Raw genomic sequence first — 16,556 nt, 5'->3', positions numbered from 1 at the left:
ACTTATTATGCATATCTTTTCATTTTCATAAATGTCACCATACCATATATAGTATTGTTATGCCTTTTTCTAATAGCAGTAACATAAATTATATACTCAGTGTTTTAACTTTATAGGAAAGCATAAAACTACCTGGTATTGAAATTAGAACATTCTGATATTTTAAAATGTAGTAAGCAAGGCCCATGGGAAAGGGGGATGATGGAAATCCAGACCTCAGGGCCCTGCCCTAGATGCTGGGTTTTGGATTATCACCATTGGCAGGCAAAGCTAACACAAAGCCCTGAGAGAACAGTAGTTCTGTGATTAAAATAGAGATCAGAGAAATAAGAGAAATCCCACAACTAACTTTTTTATATTAAATTTGTGCAATGAAGTCTGCCATTATATATGATTACATTGATTAGACAGTCTTCTTTTAATGAGGCTTCAGGTACTCAGTTTCTGTCTTCATTATTGCTAATTGTGTTTTTTTGTTGTTATTGCGTCAAAAAATGTTAAGGAGCAGTGTCTACAAATAAACACAAGGTAATACAATGTACTTTTTTGCCAGTCTGCTTCTCTCCCATTCAAGATAATCATTCCATAATTACTGCACGTAAAGATTTGAGTTGATAACCACTCCTGGGTAGGAATATAAGTACTCCTTCATATAATCTTATAAAGAATTCAAACCATTCTGATTAATCACTCTATTTTTTCATAGTTTTTCTTTTGTTAAAATATCATCACAGAGTAGATTACAATGACTTGAGCAAAAAAGGTTAGTCGAAGGGCCTAAATATGCCCAAGTGGCACTATCTACCTCTATATGCCCCAGGTTTAAGTCAAGAAGACAATAAGTTAAGCAATTATTCTTAGAGATGTAATGATGAATTTCAAACACACTTTTCCATTTTTTTGTGCTACATGGAATCATCTAGTCATATTCAATGTGAATATTTTAGTAAGGACATTTCATCTCATGAGTTCTAAAGCATATAAACAATTCTGAGAATATTTAGCAGGATAAAGTCCCAAATTATCACTGCACATAAACACAATTCTTCCTGTCTTTAATGGACATTTCTCAAATGTGTACAATTTGTCTTTCTACAAAAAAAATTCTACTTTGTTATGTAACTCACATCACAATATCCTACATCATAAATCTTCCTTTTTAATGCATAAGCTTGGAGTCACACCAAGAACAAACTATACTTTGCTGAGCTCTTTGAAGACACAGAGAGCTTTGGAAATGAATAAATATCTCTAAAGAAATGTCCTGACAAAGCAATAATGAAAAGATCATGCCATTTTTCATGCTAAGCATTTGTCTTTTTAAATAATAGCTGTGTACTAAAATTAGTTTAAATTACTGATAATTAGAAACATTATATTAAAAGAGAAAATCAGAACTACCTTAATACCAGATTAAGTACACTGATGTAAATATTGTATCAAAATGACATTCCTTTGATAATGACATTCAGATTTATTCTCAAAGCTTTTTAACTTTTCCTAAAGATCAAGGGCAGAGAGTTTTGCATTTTCTATTTTATTGTAACTTGGGGCCAATTTTTAACTATTATTGCTTTAAGAGTAATGGCTTATGTCTGATGCTGAAATAAGAACAAATTATACAAATACCAGATTATGAATTTAAATGAATACATGGAGAATATAAGAAGTATAGAGCAAACCACAAAAATAGTAGTGTATTTGTTAAAATACTTTAGCACACTGCTTTGAACAATAAAATATTTAATATCTTAAGTTATCTGAAAAATAAAATAGAAAGCAAAAACTGTCAGGTACTTTTTATTGAATTTCCTTATAAGAGTTAATTTAAGTATCATAATATGTAGTTGAGAGACAGATGACGTGGCAGTAATGTTTGTCTTCCTGCTACAGGATTGCTTTGGTCACAATTTCTACCAACCTAAAACAGCTTCAAACAATCGATCAGACACAATTGCAAACTTCAAAATACAGCTGGATTAAAATGCCTGCAATGTATTTGTTAGCTTGCTTACCAAAGTAGGCTACCTACTTTCTTTTAATCTGCAGTTCTTCATGTGTAAAATAGAAAAAAAAAAATCATGTGTGCTTTTCAGGGCTGTTGTGATGTGTAAATAAGGTGAGAGCCTGCTGCATGATAGCTTCTCAATAAGTGATATGTCATTGCATCAATTTTTTCACTGAAGATTCTGGGAATTTTCCCATCCTTGGGTCGAGGACTTATGTTTTTAAATGGTTACAGAAATACTTGTAGTGGCCCTAGCATGAACTATGAAATAATAAGATATACAGTTTATAAGGTTTTTCTAATACATTAATTGACTCTGAGATTGGAACAAAAGAATGGTTTCAGTATAGAACTACCTGTGGGAATGAAAGGGAGTTTATGTAAAAGGTATTGAACATCCTCTGGCTAAATGCTTGGGAGTTTTGATCTTGAAGGTGACCTAAATATAAAATTACCTAATTTTCATGTTGAAAGAGGGGATGAGGAAATGCCTTTTAAAAAGAAACTTTAATTTTCCTGAGATTAGCATTTTATCAATTGTTGTAATTAATTGCTTACTTCTAGTTTAAGTATAAATACTTACACATTGTAAAAAAGCATTCGTGAACATGAAGGTATAGCAATAGAAACTCTAAAATAAACACAGTGAGAGAAGAACATTAAAATCTCTAGTTTAAGTACATATACTTAAACTAGAAATAAGCAATTAATTACAACAATTGATAAATTATATATCTTATTGACCAGGGTGAGATTAATAGAGATCAAAAGATTGACACATTTGTCTTATATTTAAACTTATGTATGGCCAGGCGTGGTGGCTCACACCTGTAATCCCAGAACTTTGGGAGGCCGAGGCGGGCGGATCACGAGGTCAGGAGATTGAGACCATCCTGGCTAACATGGTGAAACCCCGTCTCTACTAAAAATACAAAAAAATTAGCCGGGCGAGGTGGCAGGAGCCCGTAGTCCCAGGTACTCCGGAGGCTGAGGCGGGAGAATGGGGTGAACCCGGGAGGCGGAGGTTGCAGTGAGCCGAGATCGTGCCACTGCACTCCAGTCTGGGTGACACAGTGAGACTCAGTCTCAAAAAACAAACAAACAAACAAACAAAAAACTTATGTACTATATAAAATATATCCAAGAAAAAGGATAAATACATTTTTGTTTGTATGTATGCGTAAGAAAGTTATTCCATGTCTTATATAGATAGAAGTCTTACTGAAGTGGAGACGGTATTTAACATGTTTACAACTACTCCAGAAATGATTTGAAATGACTTGATTATTGGGCAAAAATTGTGTTATGAACATACTTTACATTGTGTGTTATTAAAATATGTAAGTATTTGTACTGTAAATTCATGTTTAAACCCAATTTTACATAAGATAATGCATTGCTGGGCATGTTGGAGTTAATCTCGACTCTCAGTGAGCTGAGCACAGGCTGAAAAGGTATAACTGAGAGTTCAGGGAGACCAAGATTAATGTCCATAGGTCAGGGGATCAGAGAGAGGAGTTGCACAAAAAGAATTCCAGAGATCTGCAGAAGGTGCCTTCAAGCATTCAGATAAGTAGTGATCAGTGCATAGGTGTGAGGTAACCACTTGAGGCCCCGGAAAAAAAACATCAGAAGGCTCAGATTTAACAAAGCATGTCACTTATGCAGGGTCAGTATAGGTTAATGTTCTCATCATCCAAACTAAAAAATATCAGTATTTATGAGATATTGGTATTGTATATAGAATAGTATTGCCTCAGTGGTGGAAAATAATTACGCAGAGTATTGAAGAAGTTCCCATTAATAAATCTTAAAAAGAAGACACAGAGGATCAAAAAAATTCCAAATAATTCTAAATCTCCAAATAGAGTACAGGAATATTTATATAAATACATATCTGTAGGACAGAACCATGTAAACTTCACAATGTCTGAAAACCAATAAAAAGTAAGAAGCAAGTATTTAAAGTAGGACAAACAGACATTAAAAGATTTATTTTAACTCAATTGCGTGTGTTCAAAATTAGAACAAAGATGACATTAAATAATGCAAATTAAACTTTCTAACTTCTAGAGATGAAAATTACAATGTCTGAGATGAAAATACATTGGATATGATGAAAGACAGATTACACATTGTAAAAAAGCATTCGTGAACCTGAAGACATAGCAATAGAAGCTCTCCAAAATAAACACAGTGAGAGAAGAAAATTAAAAAGAGAAAACAAAAGCAACAGGATATTATTGATGTAGGTGATAACTTAAAGCAAGCTGGTAAATATGCAGTCCTGAAACGAGAAATGCGAGGTTAGAATCTAAACAATGTTGAAGAAATTATCACTTAAACGTGTCTCCAAATGCGATGAAATCTATACACAATAAGATTTCAGAATTTTAGCAATCTCCAGCATAAGAAAAATGAAGAGAAAACCACAAGGAACACCATAATCAAATAGTACAAAAGCAGTATTAAGGAGAAACATATCTTTTAAAAAGGGCACAGAAAAGAAGATGTTATTTACAGAAGTTCTAAAATATGAATTACATCAAAATTTTTGTTGAAAATGAGTAGATGGAACAATTTAACCAGATAGACCATATTCTAGGACAAAAACAATTTCAAAGTCTTTATGGCATACAAAATTTTTCCAATTACAATGTAAGTGTATTAAAATAAAATTTTCCATAAAATCCACAATTATTTGGAAACTAAAACCCTCTAAATATCACATGACTAAAAGAAAAAAAAATCAAAAGGAAAATTATACATATTTAATGCCTGCATAATAAACGTAGAAAAGTCTCACATTAATGTCTTCATTTTCAAATCAAGGAAAATAAAACATACTAAGCCAAAAATAAGTAGTTGAAAGAAAATAATACATCAATAATAAATATCAGAGAGGAAATCAATAAAATATAAAGTCAAACTATCTAAAAGCAAGAGCTGTTTGTTTGCTAAGATCAATAATATTGATAAACCTTTACCCAAACTGAAAACACAAACACACACTCACATACCCCTTTAGACTCTTAATTAAAACTCCAATGAGGCATAAAGCTAGACACTTTTAGAATGACTAGAATTAAAAAGCCTAACCACAGTAAATATTGATAATCTAATGAAGAAACTGGAACTTTCCTACATAGTTGTGGAAATTTAAATGGTACAATTGCCTTGGAAACTGTGGTACATATATACCATGGAATACTATACAGCCATAAAAAGAATGAGATCATATCCTTTGCGAGAACATGGATGGAGCTGGAGGCCATCATCCTTAGCAGACTAACACAGGAACAGAAAACCCAATACCACATGTTCTCACTTATAAGAGGGAGCTAAATATTGAGAACACATGGACACAAAGAGGGGAACAACACACACTTTTTGGAGTTTGGGCTTTTGGAGGTGGGAGAAGAAAGAGGATCAGAAAAAATAACTAATGGGTACCAGGCTTAATACCTGGGCCATGAATTAATCTATACAACAAACCCCTTTGACACAAGTTTACCTATGTAAAAAACCTGCACTTGTACCCCTGAAGTTAGAATAAGTTAAAAAAAAAAAAGAAAATAACATTAACCACAAAGGAAAAAATTAATAAATTTAACTATATTAAGAAATTAAACGTATAAGAAACAAAGAAGGGACGTGGCCTAAAACAAAATAAAATAAAATTGAAATTAAATGTATACCCATCAAATGCTCCCTACTTGGATCTGTTTATCATTTTGATTGTGATGTCAGATTCACAGTTGTATACATGCAATAAAACTCATCAAATTATACACTTTCAATATGTGCAGTTTGTTGTATATCAACACACCTTAACCAAACTTTTTTTGTTTGTTTGTTCATTTGTTTCGTTTGCTTGGTTTTTGTTTTGAGACAGGGCCACACCCAGTCATCCAAGCTGGAGTGTAGTAGCACAATCAAGGCTCACTGCATCCTGGACCTCCCAGGCTCAGAAGATTCTCCCACCTCAGCCTCCTGAGTAGCTGGGACTACAGGGATGCATCACTGCACCTGGCTAATTTTGTATATTTTCAGTAGAGATGGGATTTCATGCTGTTGCCCAGGCTGGTCTTGAAATTCTGACCTAAAGCTGTCTTCCCACCTCGACCTCCTGAAGTGCTGGGATTACAGGCGTGAGTCACCACACCCGGCCAATCAAGCTGTTTAAAATATTTATATGAAAGCAAGCAAAGTATGTAATGGATTTTTCTGTCTCTTCAAGCCTGTTCTTGTTAAGAATTGAAACTATCACTTTAATGTTCAGGAAAGCATTTTTGCAGAATTCACCACTGTAGAAGTCTGTATACCTTCATATTTCTTGAAATTAAAATTATAACATCAATTCTAAAAGGCTATTTAATCATTATGTACAAAACTGCAACCATGTGCAGTGATACAAATACCTATGAATCTCTGGCATATTTTCTTGTGAGGAGAGGTAGTGATGGCTATTTTTCTAGATTACCTTTTCAAATATGTTTATATAGCAAACACCTTGGTAGACATTGTCACTCTCCCCAGGGAAAAGTATAAGTATGCTGATTGTACAATATAATGAAGACTAGGACAAAGGTTACATAGGCCCATTATAAAAGAAAACTCAGTTTACATTAATTCAGAGGCCTTTTCTGTAACACATCCTTCTATCTATGCTTGTTTATCTGTCCTTCTTCTCATCACACTGAGAATTTAGGCTTCAATATCCAGCAAAAAAACCTGATACTTTTGTTATAACTATTACTGTGAATAACAACCTGTCTTTTGTCTCTGATCCAGTTGTCTTGTTTCTTCTACCAGCATCCCTGAAATCGTGGCAAACTGACAGGTTAGTTTACAAGTAGGGAAAGATTTTGGACTTCTCATTGTTCTTGATATCACTAAACTTGTATGGAAAGCCAAAAATATGTGGACTAATTTATTGAAAGAAGGCTAGAGTTCTAAAGACTAAACCATATTTTAAAAAATTCTATAAGGCATTCAACTTCGAAGAAAGTTTTTGTAATCCAAAGTTTGTGAGCTATCTGATTTCGGAGAAATTATTCAATATCTCAGAAGTTTGATATCCTCAGAATATTTAAAGTCCATTGAATGATTAGGATGCTTTCATTTTTTTCCTTGTCCTTACCTTTGTTGCTTATAAGAAATTGTACATATAGATAGAAGAAAAATATCTAAAACAGATTTTAAAAATAAAAGAGCTGCTTTATATTTCTAACTAAAGAGAACATAAAGTCGTACCTATTTATTTCTCTGCCACCACAAGGAGAATTCCCAGAAATCACTTTATAATCCCATGAAGGGGAAGCTAGACTAGATCATGTTTAATTCTGAAACAGTATGATATCAATTTTATCTTCTATTATTGTGTGAATTATTCTAACTTACTCTAAATCTGTAAATGCATCTTTTTTTTATGGAGTTTGGCTCTGTTGCCAGGCTGGACTGCAGTGGTGCAATCTTGGCTCACTGCAACCTCCGACTCCTTGGTTCAAGTGAAACTCCTGCCTCACCTGCCAAGGAGCTGGGATTACAGGCACGCACCACCATGCCCAGCTAATTTTTGTATTTTTAGCAGAGACAGGGTTTCACCATGTTGGCCAGGATGGTCTTGATTTACCTGACCTCATGATCCACCTTCCTCGGCCTCCCAAAGTGCTGGGATTACAGGCATGAGCCGCCGTGCCTGGCCTGTAAATGCATTCGTTTAGGAAAACTATAGTATAATGAGTAAAGTTATGTGAAAACAAATATTAATTTCTACCTGACGAGTCTCAATGCATTTGAATGGTCATTTTAACAACAACAAAAAAATGGCTTAATATAAATACTGAATATTTAAGAAATATACAGCAATCCCATTACTGGGTATATACCCAAAGGATTATAAATCATTCTACTATAAAGACACATGCACACATATGTTTATTGCAGCACTATTTATAATAGCGAAGACTTGGAACCAACCCAAATGCCCACCAATGATAGACTGGATAAAGAAAATGTGGCATATATACACTATAGAATAGTATACAGCCATGAAAAAAGAATGAGTTCATGTCCTTTTCAGGGACATGGATGAAGCTGGAAACCCTTATTCTCAGCAAACTAACACAGCAACAGAAAACCAAACAGTGAATGTTCTCACTCATAAGTGGGAGTTGAACAGTCAAAACACATGGACACAGGGAGGGGAACATCACACACCAGGGCCTGTTGGGGGGGTGGGGGGCAAAGGGAGAGATAGCATTAGGACAAATACCTAATGCATGCGGGGCTTAAAACCTAGATGACAGGTTGATTGTTGCAGCAAACCCACCATGGCACATGTATACCTATGTAACAAACCTGCACGTTCTGCATATATATCCCAGAACTTAAAGTGTAATAAAAATATAAATAAATAAATAAATAAAAATAAAGAAAAAAAGAAATGTACAATATATTATAACTTTTCATTGGGTAAATAAATTTGCAAGATACTAACAAAAGCATTTTATTATCAAATAACATTAATTTGTTTACAAAATAAGAGATTATTTACAAATTATGTTGAGTCCATTTGATAATTTTTTTTACCTGAGCTCATCACTCGGCTTCAATTATTTCATAGGTTTGCTAGACACACACATACACACACACACACACACACACACACACACAGAGCTATATCTGTTTATCTATATTCATATTTTGCTATCTTATTATTAATTCATAAAACATAAATTTGTTAGTCATCTTAAAAAATAAAGCTCTTCAATATCAAATTTGACCTCCAAATTTTTTTTTATTTTTTCCAGTGATCAAGATGCTTGTAATCTTCAAATACAGTATTATACTGTTCTTATTCATTAATCCCAAAAATATCTCAACCAAGGACATATTTAAAGGGATTTCTAACCTTTCAGTAATGCACAGCTCAAGTTATTAGTCCAAGCGCATCATAAATACACCAGATTCAAATGAAAGTCATCTAAAAAATACTTAGGACATTCATGTGGCTGTCTCATGAATTTATAATGTGTCAGAATATATGCTACCTGAATTATTAAAATAAACTACTAGCTCTACTCTTCCAATGTAGTAAGAACAGTTATCTGAGCAGAAGAGGAGATGCTGTCCTTGTTAGAGATTGCTATGATAGTGCAGAAACTTAGTAGTATAATGTATGTATCCCAGGAAATGATTCATGATCAAATTTAACCAAACATTCCAAAAATGGAGCTATCCATACAAACATGTTATATTTCTTACAAAATTATTGAAAATATTTCATAAATATATATGTATATTCAGGCAATTAAATTTAATGTAAAATATAATACTTTCATTTTATCTAAGATATATCGCATTCTTTAATCACTTTCTCTTGGGCAAGGATGAAGCTGGTCTGAGTTTTCCAAAAACAGAAAGAATTAATATTTGCCTCCTAAACAACGTAGATGTGCAGCAGATGATTTCCTTCCTTGGGGAAAGTTACCTTTTCCTGCTCCACTCCCATGAGTCATTTTTCTTCCCTCAAGAAATTCTTACTCAGAACCTATCATATACCATAAACTCTTCTAGGTTATACAGATACAGTAGTAGCCAACAAAACAAAGAGTGTTGGAGAAATTTATTTTTGTTTCTGTGAAGGAAAGACAGATAACAAAGGAGGATGCAGGTGAATAAACAAGATGGTGATAAGCACACTGATAACTATTAATTGCCTGAGGAAGGAGAGTAAAAGGGTTAATGCAGATGAGTAGCCAGAGAAGACCTCAGTGGGGAACAGAGCTACGAATCGTAATATGAAAATACCCAGCAGGTATTACTCCAAAGGGTAGGGCAAAAATTTTGAATTTGACCCATCTAAAACGAGAGGTCCTTCAAAGTTTTAAGCATGGGAGAATGATATTTTATTGACTCATGTATTTAAATCACATGTATTGAGGTATTTTATATACAATAAAAATCATCAATTTTAAATGTTAAATTCAAGAAGTTTTGAGAAGTGTTACTATGACCACAATCATATTCTCTACCATGATTTAAACATTTTAAGGAAACGTTCTGACTGTCAAATGGAGAATGGATGCAAAGGGCAAAAGTGTAAAACAGACTATTTAGAAAAATATTGAAATAATTTTGGTGTTAAATATCTGTGAATGGATAAGTATTTAGCAATGGAAGTGGTAGAACTTTTTTTATATTCTCTGAAGATATATTTTGTAGATATAACTGACAGCTTTTACAAATGAATTAGATTTCAGTGTATGAGGAAAAGGAGAATTTAACAATGCCTTGAGGAATAAAAAGCACTTTGAATTATTAGTAACCACCGAAGCTCCCTTCTAGAGATTATTCCAAGAGGATAGAAAGCAGGAAACTGTATTTCTTAGACTTCTTGGATATAGTTAATGTTCTGCCAAGAAGGATCACCAGCAAGAGACCCATAGTGCAGAGGGAACGATGTGAGTTGGCAACCACGACTGGGAAGAAGTAATATGTAATGGAGACATACTCTTCTTTGGGACAGCTATAATAGAGGTTTTTCTTCCTAGACCATTTTATCATAGGTGCTCAGTGGTACGTGGCATTGGCAGTGGGCTTTTTGTTAGAAATAAACTGAATCGTTTTCTAGACTGTGTTGTTAAAAGCCGTACAGCATCCATGCCTGTGTCCTGGTTTTTCTAGAAATGTTGAAGTTCCTTGTTATTCTCCATAAACCTCTTTCTGCATAAACTAGATAGAGTGGATGTTATTATGACAGATTGAGTGGCAACCAAGACCCTGGATAATATAGAGATAACATTGATATTATGATAGAATAGTTAGTGACAGATTGAGTAATTTCTCCAAATTCTTGACCTTACCCTATATCCACACATGTTTAACCATGTGATTTTCCAGTTTCTTCCAAAAACAATAAAGTGAATTTTCTCCACCTTTTTGATTTGGCTTGGCCATTTGTCTGGTTTTGGTCCATAGGGTACTAATAGACATGCCATAAACCGGAGCTTTATACATGTTTGTGCAAATGGAGCTTGGTCTCTTGCACTTAATACATTGCGAAGAGTGGCCTAAATAGCTTCTGCCCCTTTGGGATGAACATCAAATTCAAGAATAGAGTTATCTCAGCTGATCAGTCTATTGGTCTGCATACAAATCATAGTCATTCCAGATGCCATTGTTTGAATCCGATATGCTCAACCCTGACCAGTCAATCCCAAGATCTATGAAAAAAATAATTGTTTTAAGTTACTGAGTTTTGGTTGTTTTGCTGAGGTACTATCAGAGCAATAGAAAACTCATTACAATATTTAGTTGCATACTAGATACAAAACCATTGAATATATTTATTCAGCTATTATTTACTTGTTTATTCATTCAACAAATATATATATATATATATATATATATATATATATATATATATATATATATATACAGAGAGAGAGAGAGAGAGAGAGTCTCGCTCTGTTGTATAGGCTGGAGTGCAGTGGCGAGATCTCGGCTCACTGCAACCTCCATCTCCCCAGTTCAAGCGATTATCCTGCCTCAGCCTCCTGAGTAGCTCGGACCACAGGTGCCTGCCACCACACCCAGCTAATTTTTATATTTTTCTTAGAGACTCGGTTTCACCATATTGGCCAGGCTGGTCTCGAACTCCTGACCTTGTGATCTGCCCGCCTTGGCCTCCCAAAGAGCTGGGATTACAGGTGTGAGCCACCGCACCTGGCCTCAAAAAATAATTTTTAAACACTAGGTACTAAACCCTAAAAACTGTGACTACAGTAGTGAGCAAAAGAGGCAACATGTCTGCTATTATGAGGCTTATAATATATTGAACGAGAGAAAACATTAAACACATCATCATGAAATTTTAAATCAGCTATGCTTTAAGATAGAAAACCATGAGGTCCTGTGAGAGGGTAATATTATCTTAGAGAAAAGTTTTAGTGAGGGCTCTTCTGAAGTGATATTTACTCTGAGAATCTGTAGAGGGCATCTCTTATTATTGAGGAAAGGGAGGAATTACGGTCCTCCTTCAGCTCAGAGTAAATGGAGTGTGAGGTAGTTTGCTTACCTGGTATTCATTGCCCACATAATCCTTCCTGTAAGAATCCACCCATACACACCTTCAGATTCTGATTAGACTAAGCCAACCAGTTTATGGAATCCCTGGTAACTGTTAATTAGTCCAGGAACGGGCCCTTGACCTACATAAATCCTTCATAGTGATGGAAGGATTTATATGCCGAGCTTTGAGGAAGGTTTGTTACCTCTCTCTTCCTAAAATCATCACAAGAGTAAAAGGAAGAAGAATTGAATTTGTAATAAGAGAGGATTAAAGAATCATTTGATATGGTCCTGTCAGATATTCAGATAATCTTCTACATTGATACTTTATATTGATGAGTGGGGCAGGGAAAAGCCAAGCATGCAATACTAAATTCACTCTGGACTGAATGAATTATGGAAGTGAGACTCCCACCTGCACCTTCACAATGTGTTTGCATATGTTGACACACTAGTTCTGTGACTTGCTAGGATTCATTTAGTTATGCCATTTGAAGGTCAATGGTTCAAAGCTAATTTTGTTTCTCTGCGTGAGTTTTTTCCTTCACTGTCTCTTATGTTCCTGTGTCTTTTATTTGTATCAGAGTCTATAACTGTGCTATTTTCAGTATTTGTATATTATTTGTAATTTATCATCTTGCAAGTAGATGTTTAGAAGAGCACATTATGCAAACTACAAAGGAAAAAGCCGTAACTTGTTTCCTGAACTCATCTTCATTGATATTATACCAAATAATAATATAGAGATAAATTATTATTTATTTACTTTTTATATATAATATCTTGTCAGAAGAAAATACCTTGCATGCAATGTTTACTTTATTCTTCTCTTAATGCATCAGTTGTCAGAATCGAGCCTAAAAATTTAATATTACAGCCACCAAGAAAAATAACATATTTTACATACAGTATCAATTTAAAAACCTTAAAGCAAATACACACACACACACACACACACACACACATATGCACATACATTGTTTAAATATATTGGCATAATATTTGCTCTTTTAGAAATTCATCCTGAGCAAATCACCTGAGGTTTAGAAAGAGTTTTAGAAAATGATGGTTTCTATATTATTATTTATGACAGTGATCATCAGAAACAAATGAAATATTATTTTAATATAAAATAGTGGTTGAATGCTTATTTGACCTGAGCTACTATTTGAGGTACTGGCTCACAGCAGCAAACAAAGTCCCATCCCTCACAGAGCTTAGATTCTAGGGGAGGAAGAGGGACATAGAAGATACATAATGTCAAGTTGTGGCAAGTTTTCGAAGAAAAATAAAGTAGAAAAACTGGATATTTTTGGATATCATTCAGTAAATATGAGCTTCTTCTACAATAGAAACACAATCATATAGACTCTACATTTACAACTGCCAAATTTGGGAATAAATACTTTCCCAAATCATGATAAAAGTAATTTTATTCAATAGAAGTTTTCTGCTTCTTCTTCTTCTTATGCATAACATATGCCCATTTCAATTTCTTTCAGAGATTTCAGGAGAATGAAGAAAATTAACTGCAATGAGGAATATGCTGTAATAGGCGCTACCAGAATTAAATGACCTGCATAATGTTTTATTATCAGTCTATCAGAATAAAGACACCAAGACTTAGTGACAGGTTTAAATTAACCTAATCAACATGTGCTAATTCTGCAACTCAAAATTATTTTAATCCAAGAAACTTATGTTGAAAAGTTTTGAGAGATATAGTAAGATATTTGTATCTATAATTCTTTCTCTCATCTAGTGTAAAAATATAGACTACACTTTAACAAGACAGCTAAAGAGTTTATTGGGAGATAGATTCAGCAATTTGTTTTAGGAAATATGTATTGTGTCACTGATTATCTACTGCTGCTTTTTTTAATTATTACTGTATATTTCTGTTATACTTTGAAAGTGGTAGATTTGATATTTATTAGTATTTGGTATTTACTTTTATTGAATCAATATTTTAATTTATCTTACATACTTACAATATGAGCCAAAAAATTTCAAATGAAAGAAATGCACTTATTAAGTTATTTAACATACTAACAATAAGAAAGAAATAGAGAAAACTATGTCAATAGAATTATCTCAGAAGCTCATTATTATTCTTTGAAATTTGAAGTAAGCACCATAGCTGTATTAAATATTACTTTTTTCTGGTTGAATAATAAAGTTTTATTCCTATCAATGCTGCTTTAATTCTTTCATTATATGTAGGTATTTTTTATTTTTCATTTTTCTGCTTTTTCATTTGTAAGAACCTCAACATTCTGGAACAAGAGCCTTCATCAAAGTCCAAAAGCTTACCTTTATTTTATCTTTCCATCCAGAAAATAATTCCTATCCTGTTTCATCTAACTTCCAGTGGTAGTCACACCTCTACCTCCCTGAATATTTTTCTATTAAAATTCATTATCACAGTTGGTCATCATACATTTTTATAATGTAGCCTTCTGTTTTGTTTAAATTGACCTTCTGTGGTACTTACTTATGTATTTTAAGGTCATATTTTCAGTTTATTTTCTGAGGAAATATTTGCTTTTTCTTAAACAATTTTGTTGGATAGAAGACAATTTCAATGTATTTATTCTTTATTTCTATGGCCTCAGTTTATTTTATTAGGTTGGGCAAAAGTAATAGTGATTTTTGCCGTTACTTTCAATGGCAAAAAACCCAATTACATTTCCACCAATTAAATAGATTTAGGAAATCAGAAAAAAAAAATTAAGGTTATGTTTCTTACTGAACATATAATTATATTCTACAAAAAATGAAGAGTGTAATTATTAGGGGCAAAAAGGGTGGGTGAAAGCAGACATTCTGTTTCAAGGATTTTAACTCACTCAGATTACTTTAAAATGCTATCTTGACTTATTGGTCAAAAAGGATAGTTTTATAATTTTCTTCATAGGATTTCTGGGAGAATTAATCATTTTTGTAGATATCTAGTAGAATGTGATACACATAGTAATCTTGGCACTTTTCATTTTCTTATTTGTTTTCCTTCATATCTGCTTTTTCCTTCCTCATCCTTCTCTTCTTTCTCATTATGTGATTATCATTAGTATTATCATTACCATTATGAACAGTATCATCACTGATTAGCACCTCAGAAGAGTCAGGGATCTTATTTACTGGATAAAAAATATTTAGCAACTACTAAAACCAAAGTGTCACGCCTGTCCTGAGTTTTAAGAGAAGAAAAGTTACAGGATGTAAAACTATTAGTGTTTAAGAAGAAGTCTGAAACATGTTTCTTCATTACCTGTCTGTTTAGAGACCTGAAAATGGCCTTTTAAGCTGAAATTATTACCAGAGTTTCCTATGTAAAAAGGTAGCTGCTGGGTAGGGGTGGAAAGTACTTTCATAAGCAGATACAGTGACTTTGCTGCAGACATATCTCCTACAAAGAATGAATGCACATTCTTTTTCAGTTCTCTGAGATGTTGTTCCTCCTTCTTGATCATTTTCAAGTTTCAGTTCTTATTTTTTATTTTCACAGAATTACCTCTGACCATTTAGTTAAATTAAAATCCCCTTGTCACTAAACTCTTATAACTTAAAAGAGTCATACAAATCATTCATGTCTTTGTTATGAGCAATCTTCTATTTTTACTGATTTATTCTACAGTTCTATGAAATTGGAACTATAGACCAAAATAGCCTTAGAAAATAGGGTTTGTATATATCCAAAATATTTAATACTCTTCTGGGCTTTGTTGCTGATGCTCAATTATTCTTCAGTATGTAATTCCAATCATACTAATATGAACTTACAGAAAGAAAAGGATATGTATGCATATGAAACATCCTTTGTGCAATCTTTCATGACAGACTTGACATTTCTAACAAAGTTGATTTTCTATTTTGTAGACTTGCATAGGAATATAAAATTATAAGTGTTGTAAATGTGGTTTTCTGTGTGTGTGTGTGAACTCCATATGTTGTAAACCTGTTTTCTAGATACCACAGATTTGTATGACTCTAAAATTATGGCTTTTTTTTTTTTTGGCAGATTCTTGCTCTGTCACCCAAGCTGGAGTGCAGTGGGGAGAGCTCGGATTACTGCAACCTCTACCTCCTGAGTTCAAGCAATTCTTCTGCCTCAGCCCCCCGAGCAGCTGGGACTACAGGCGCGTGCCACCATGCCTGGCTAATTTTTGTATTTTCAGTAGAGACGGGATTTCACCATATTGGCCAGGCTAGTCTCGAACTCATGACCTTGTGATCTGCCTGCCTCAGCCTCCCAAAGTGCTGGGATTACAGGTGTGAGCCACCGTGCCTGGCACTATCCTGGCTTTCTTATATCAGTTATTCCATGAATTCCTTTATTTATTATTTACAGATTGATCTATATAATATTAGCAATAAATCAAAACAAAACAAAATATCAAGTACACTTTGATGAAAACATTTTCATAGAAAGTTTACATATATGTATACGTCTCTCTTTCTCTCTCTCTCT

This window comes from Pan troglodytes, chromosome 1 (assembly GCF_028858775.2).
Source record: "Pan troglodytes isolate AG18354 chromosome 1, NHGRI_mPanTro3-v2.0_pri, whole genome shotgun sequence".
Taxonomy (NCBI): domain Eukaryota; kingdom Metazoa; phylum Chordata; class Mammalia; order Primates; family Hominidae; genus Pan; species Pan troglodytes.
The sequence above is the reverse complement of the archived record's forward strand: the minus strand, read 5'-3'. Positions refer to the sequence as shown.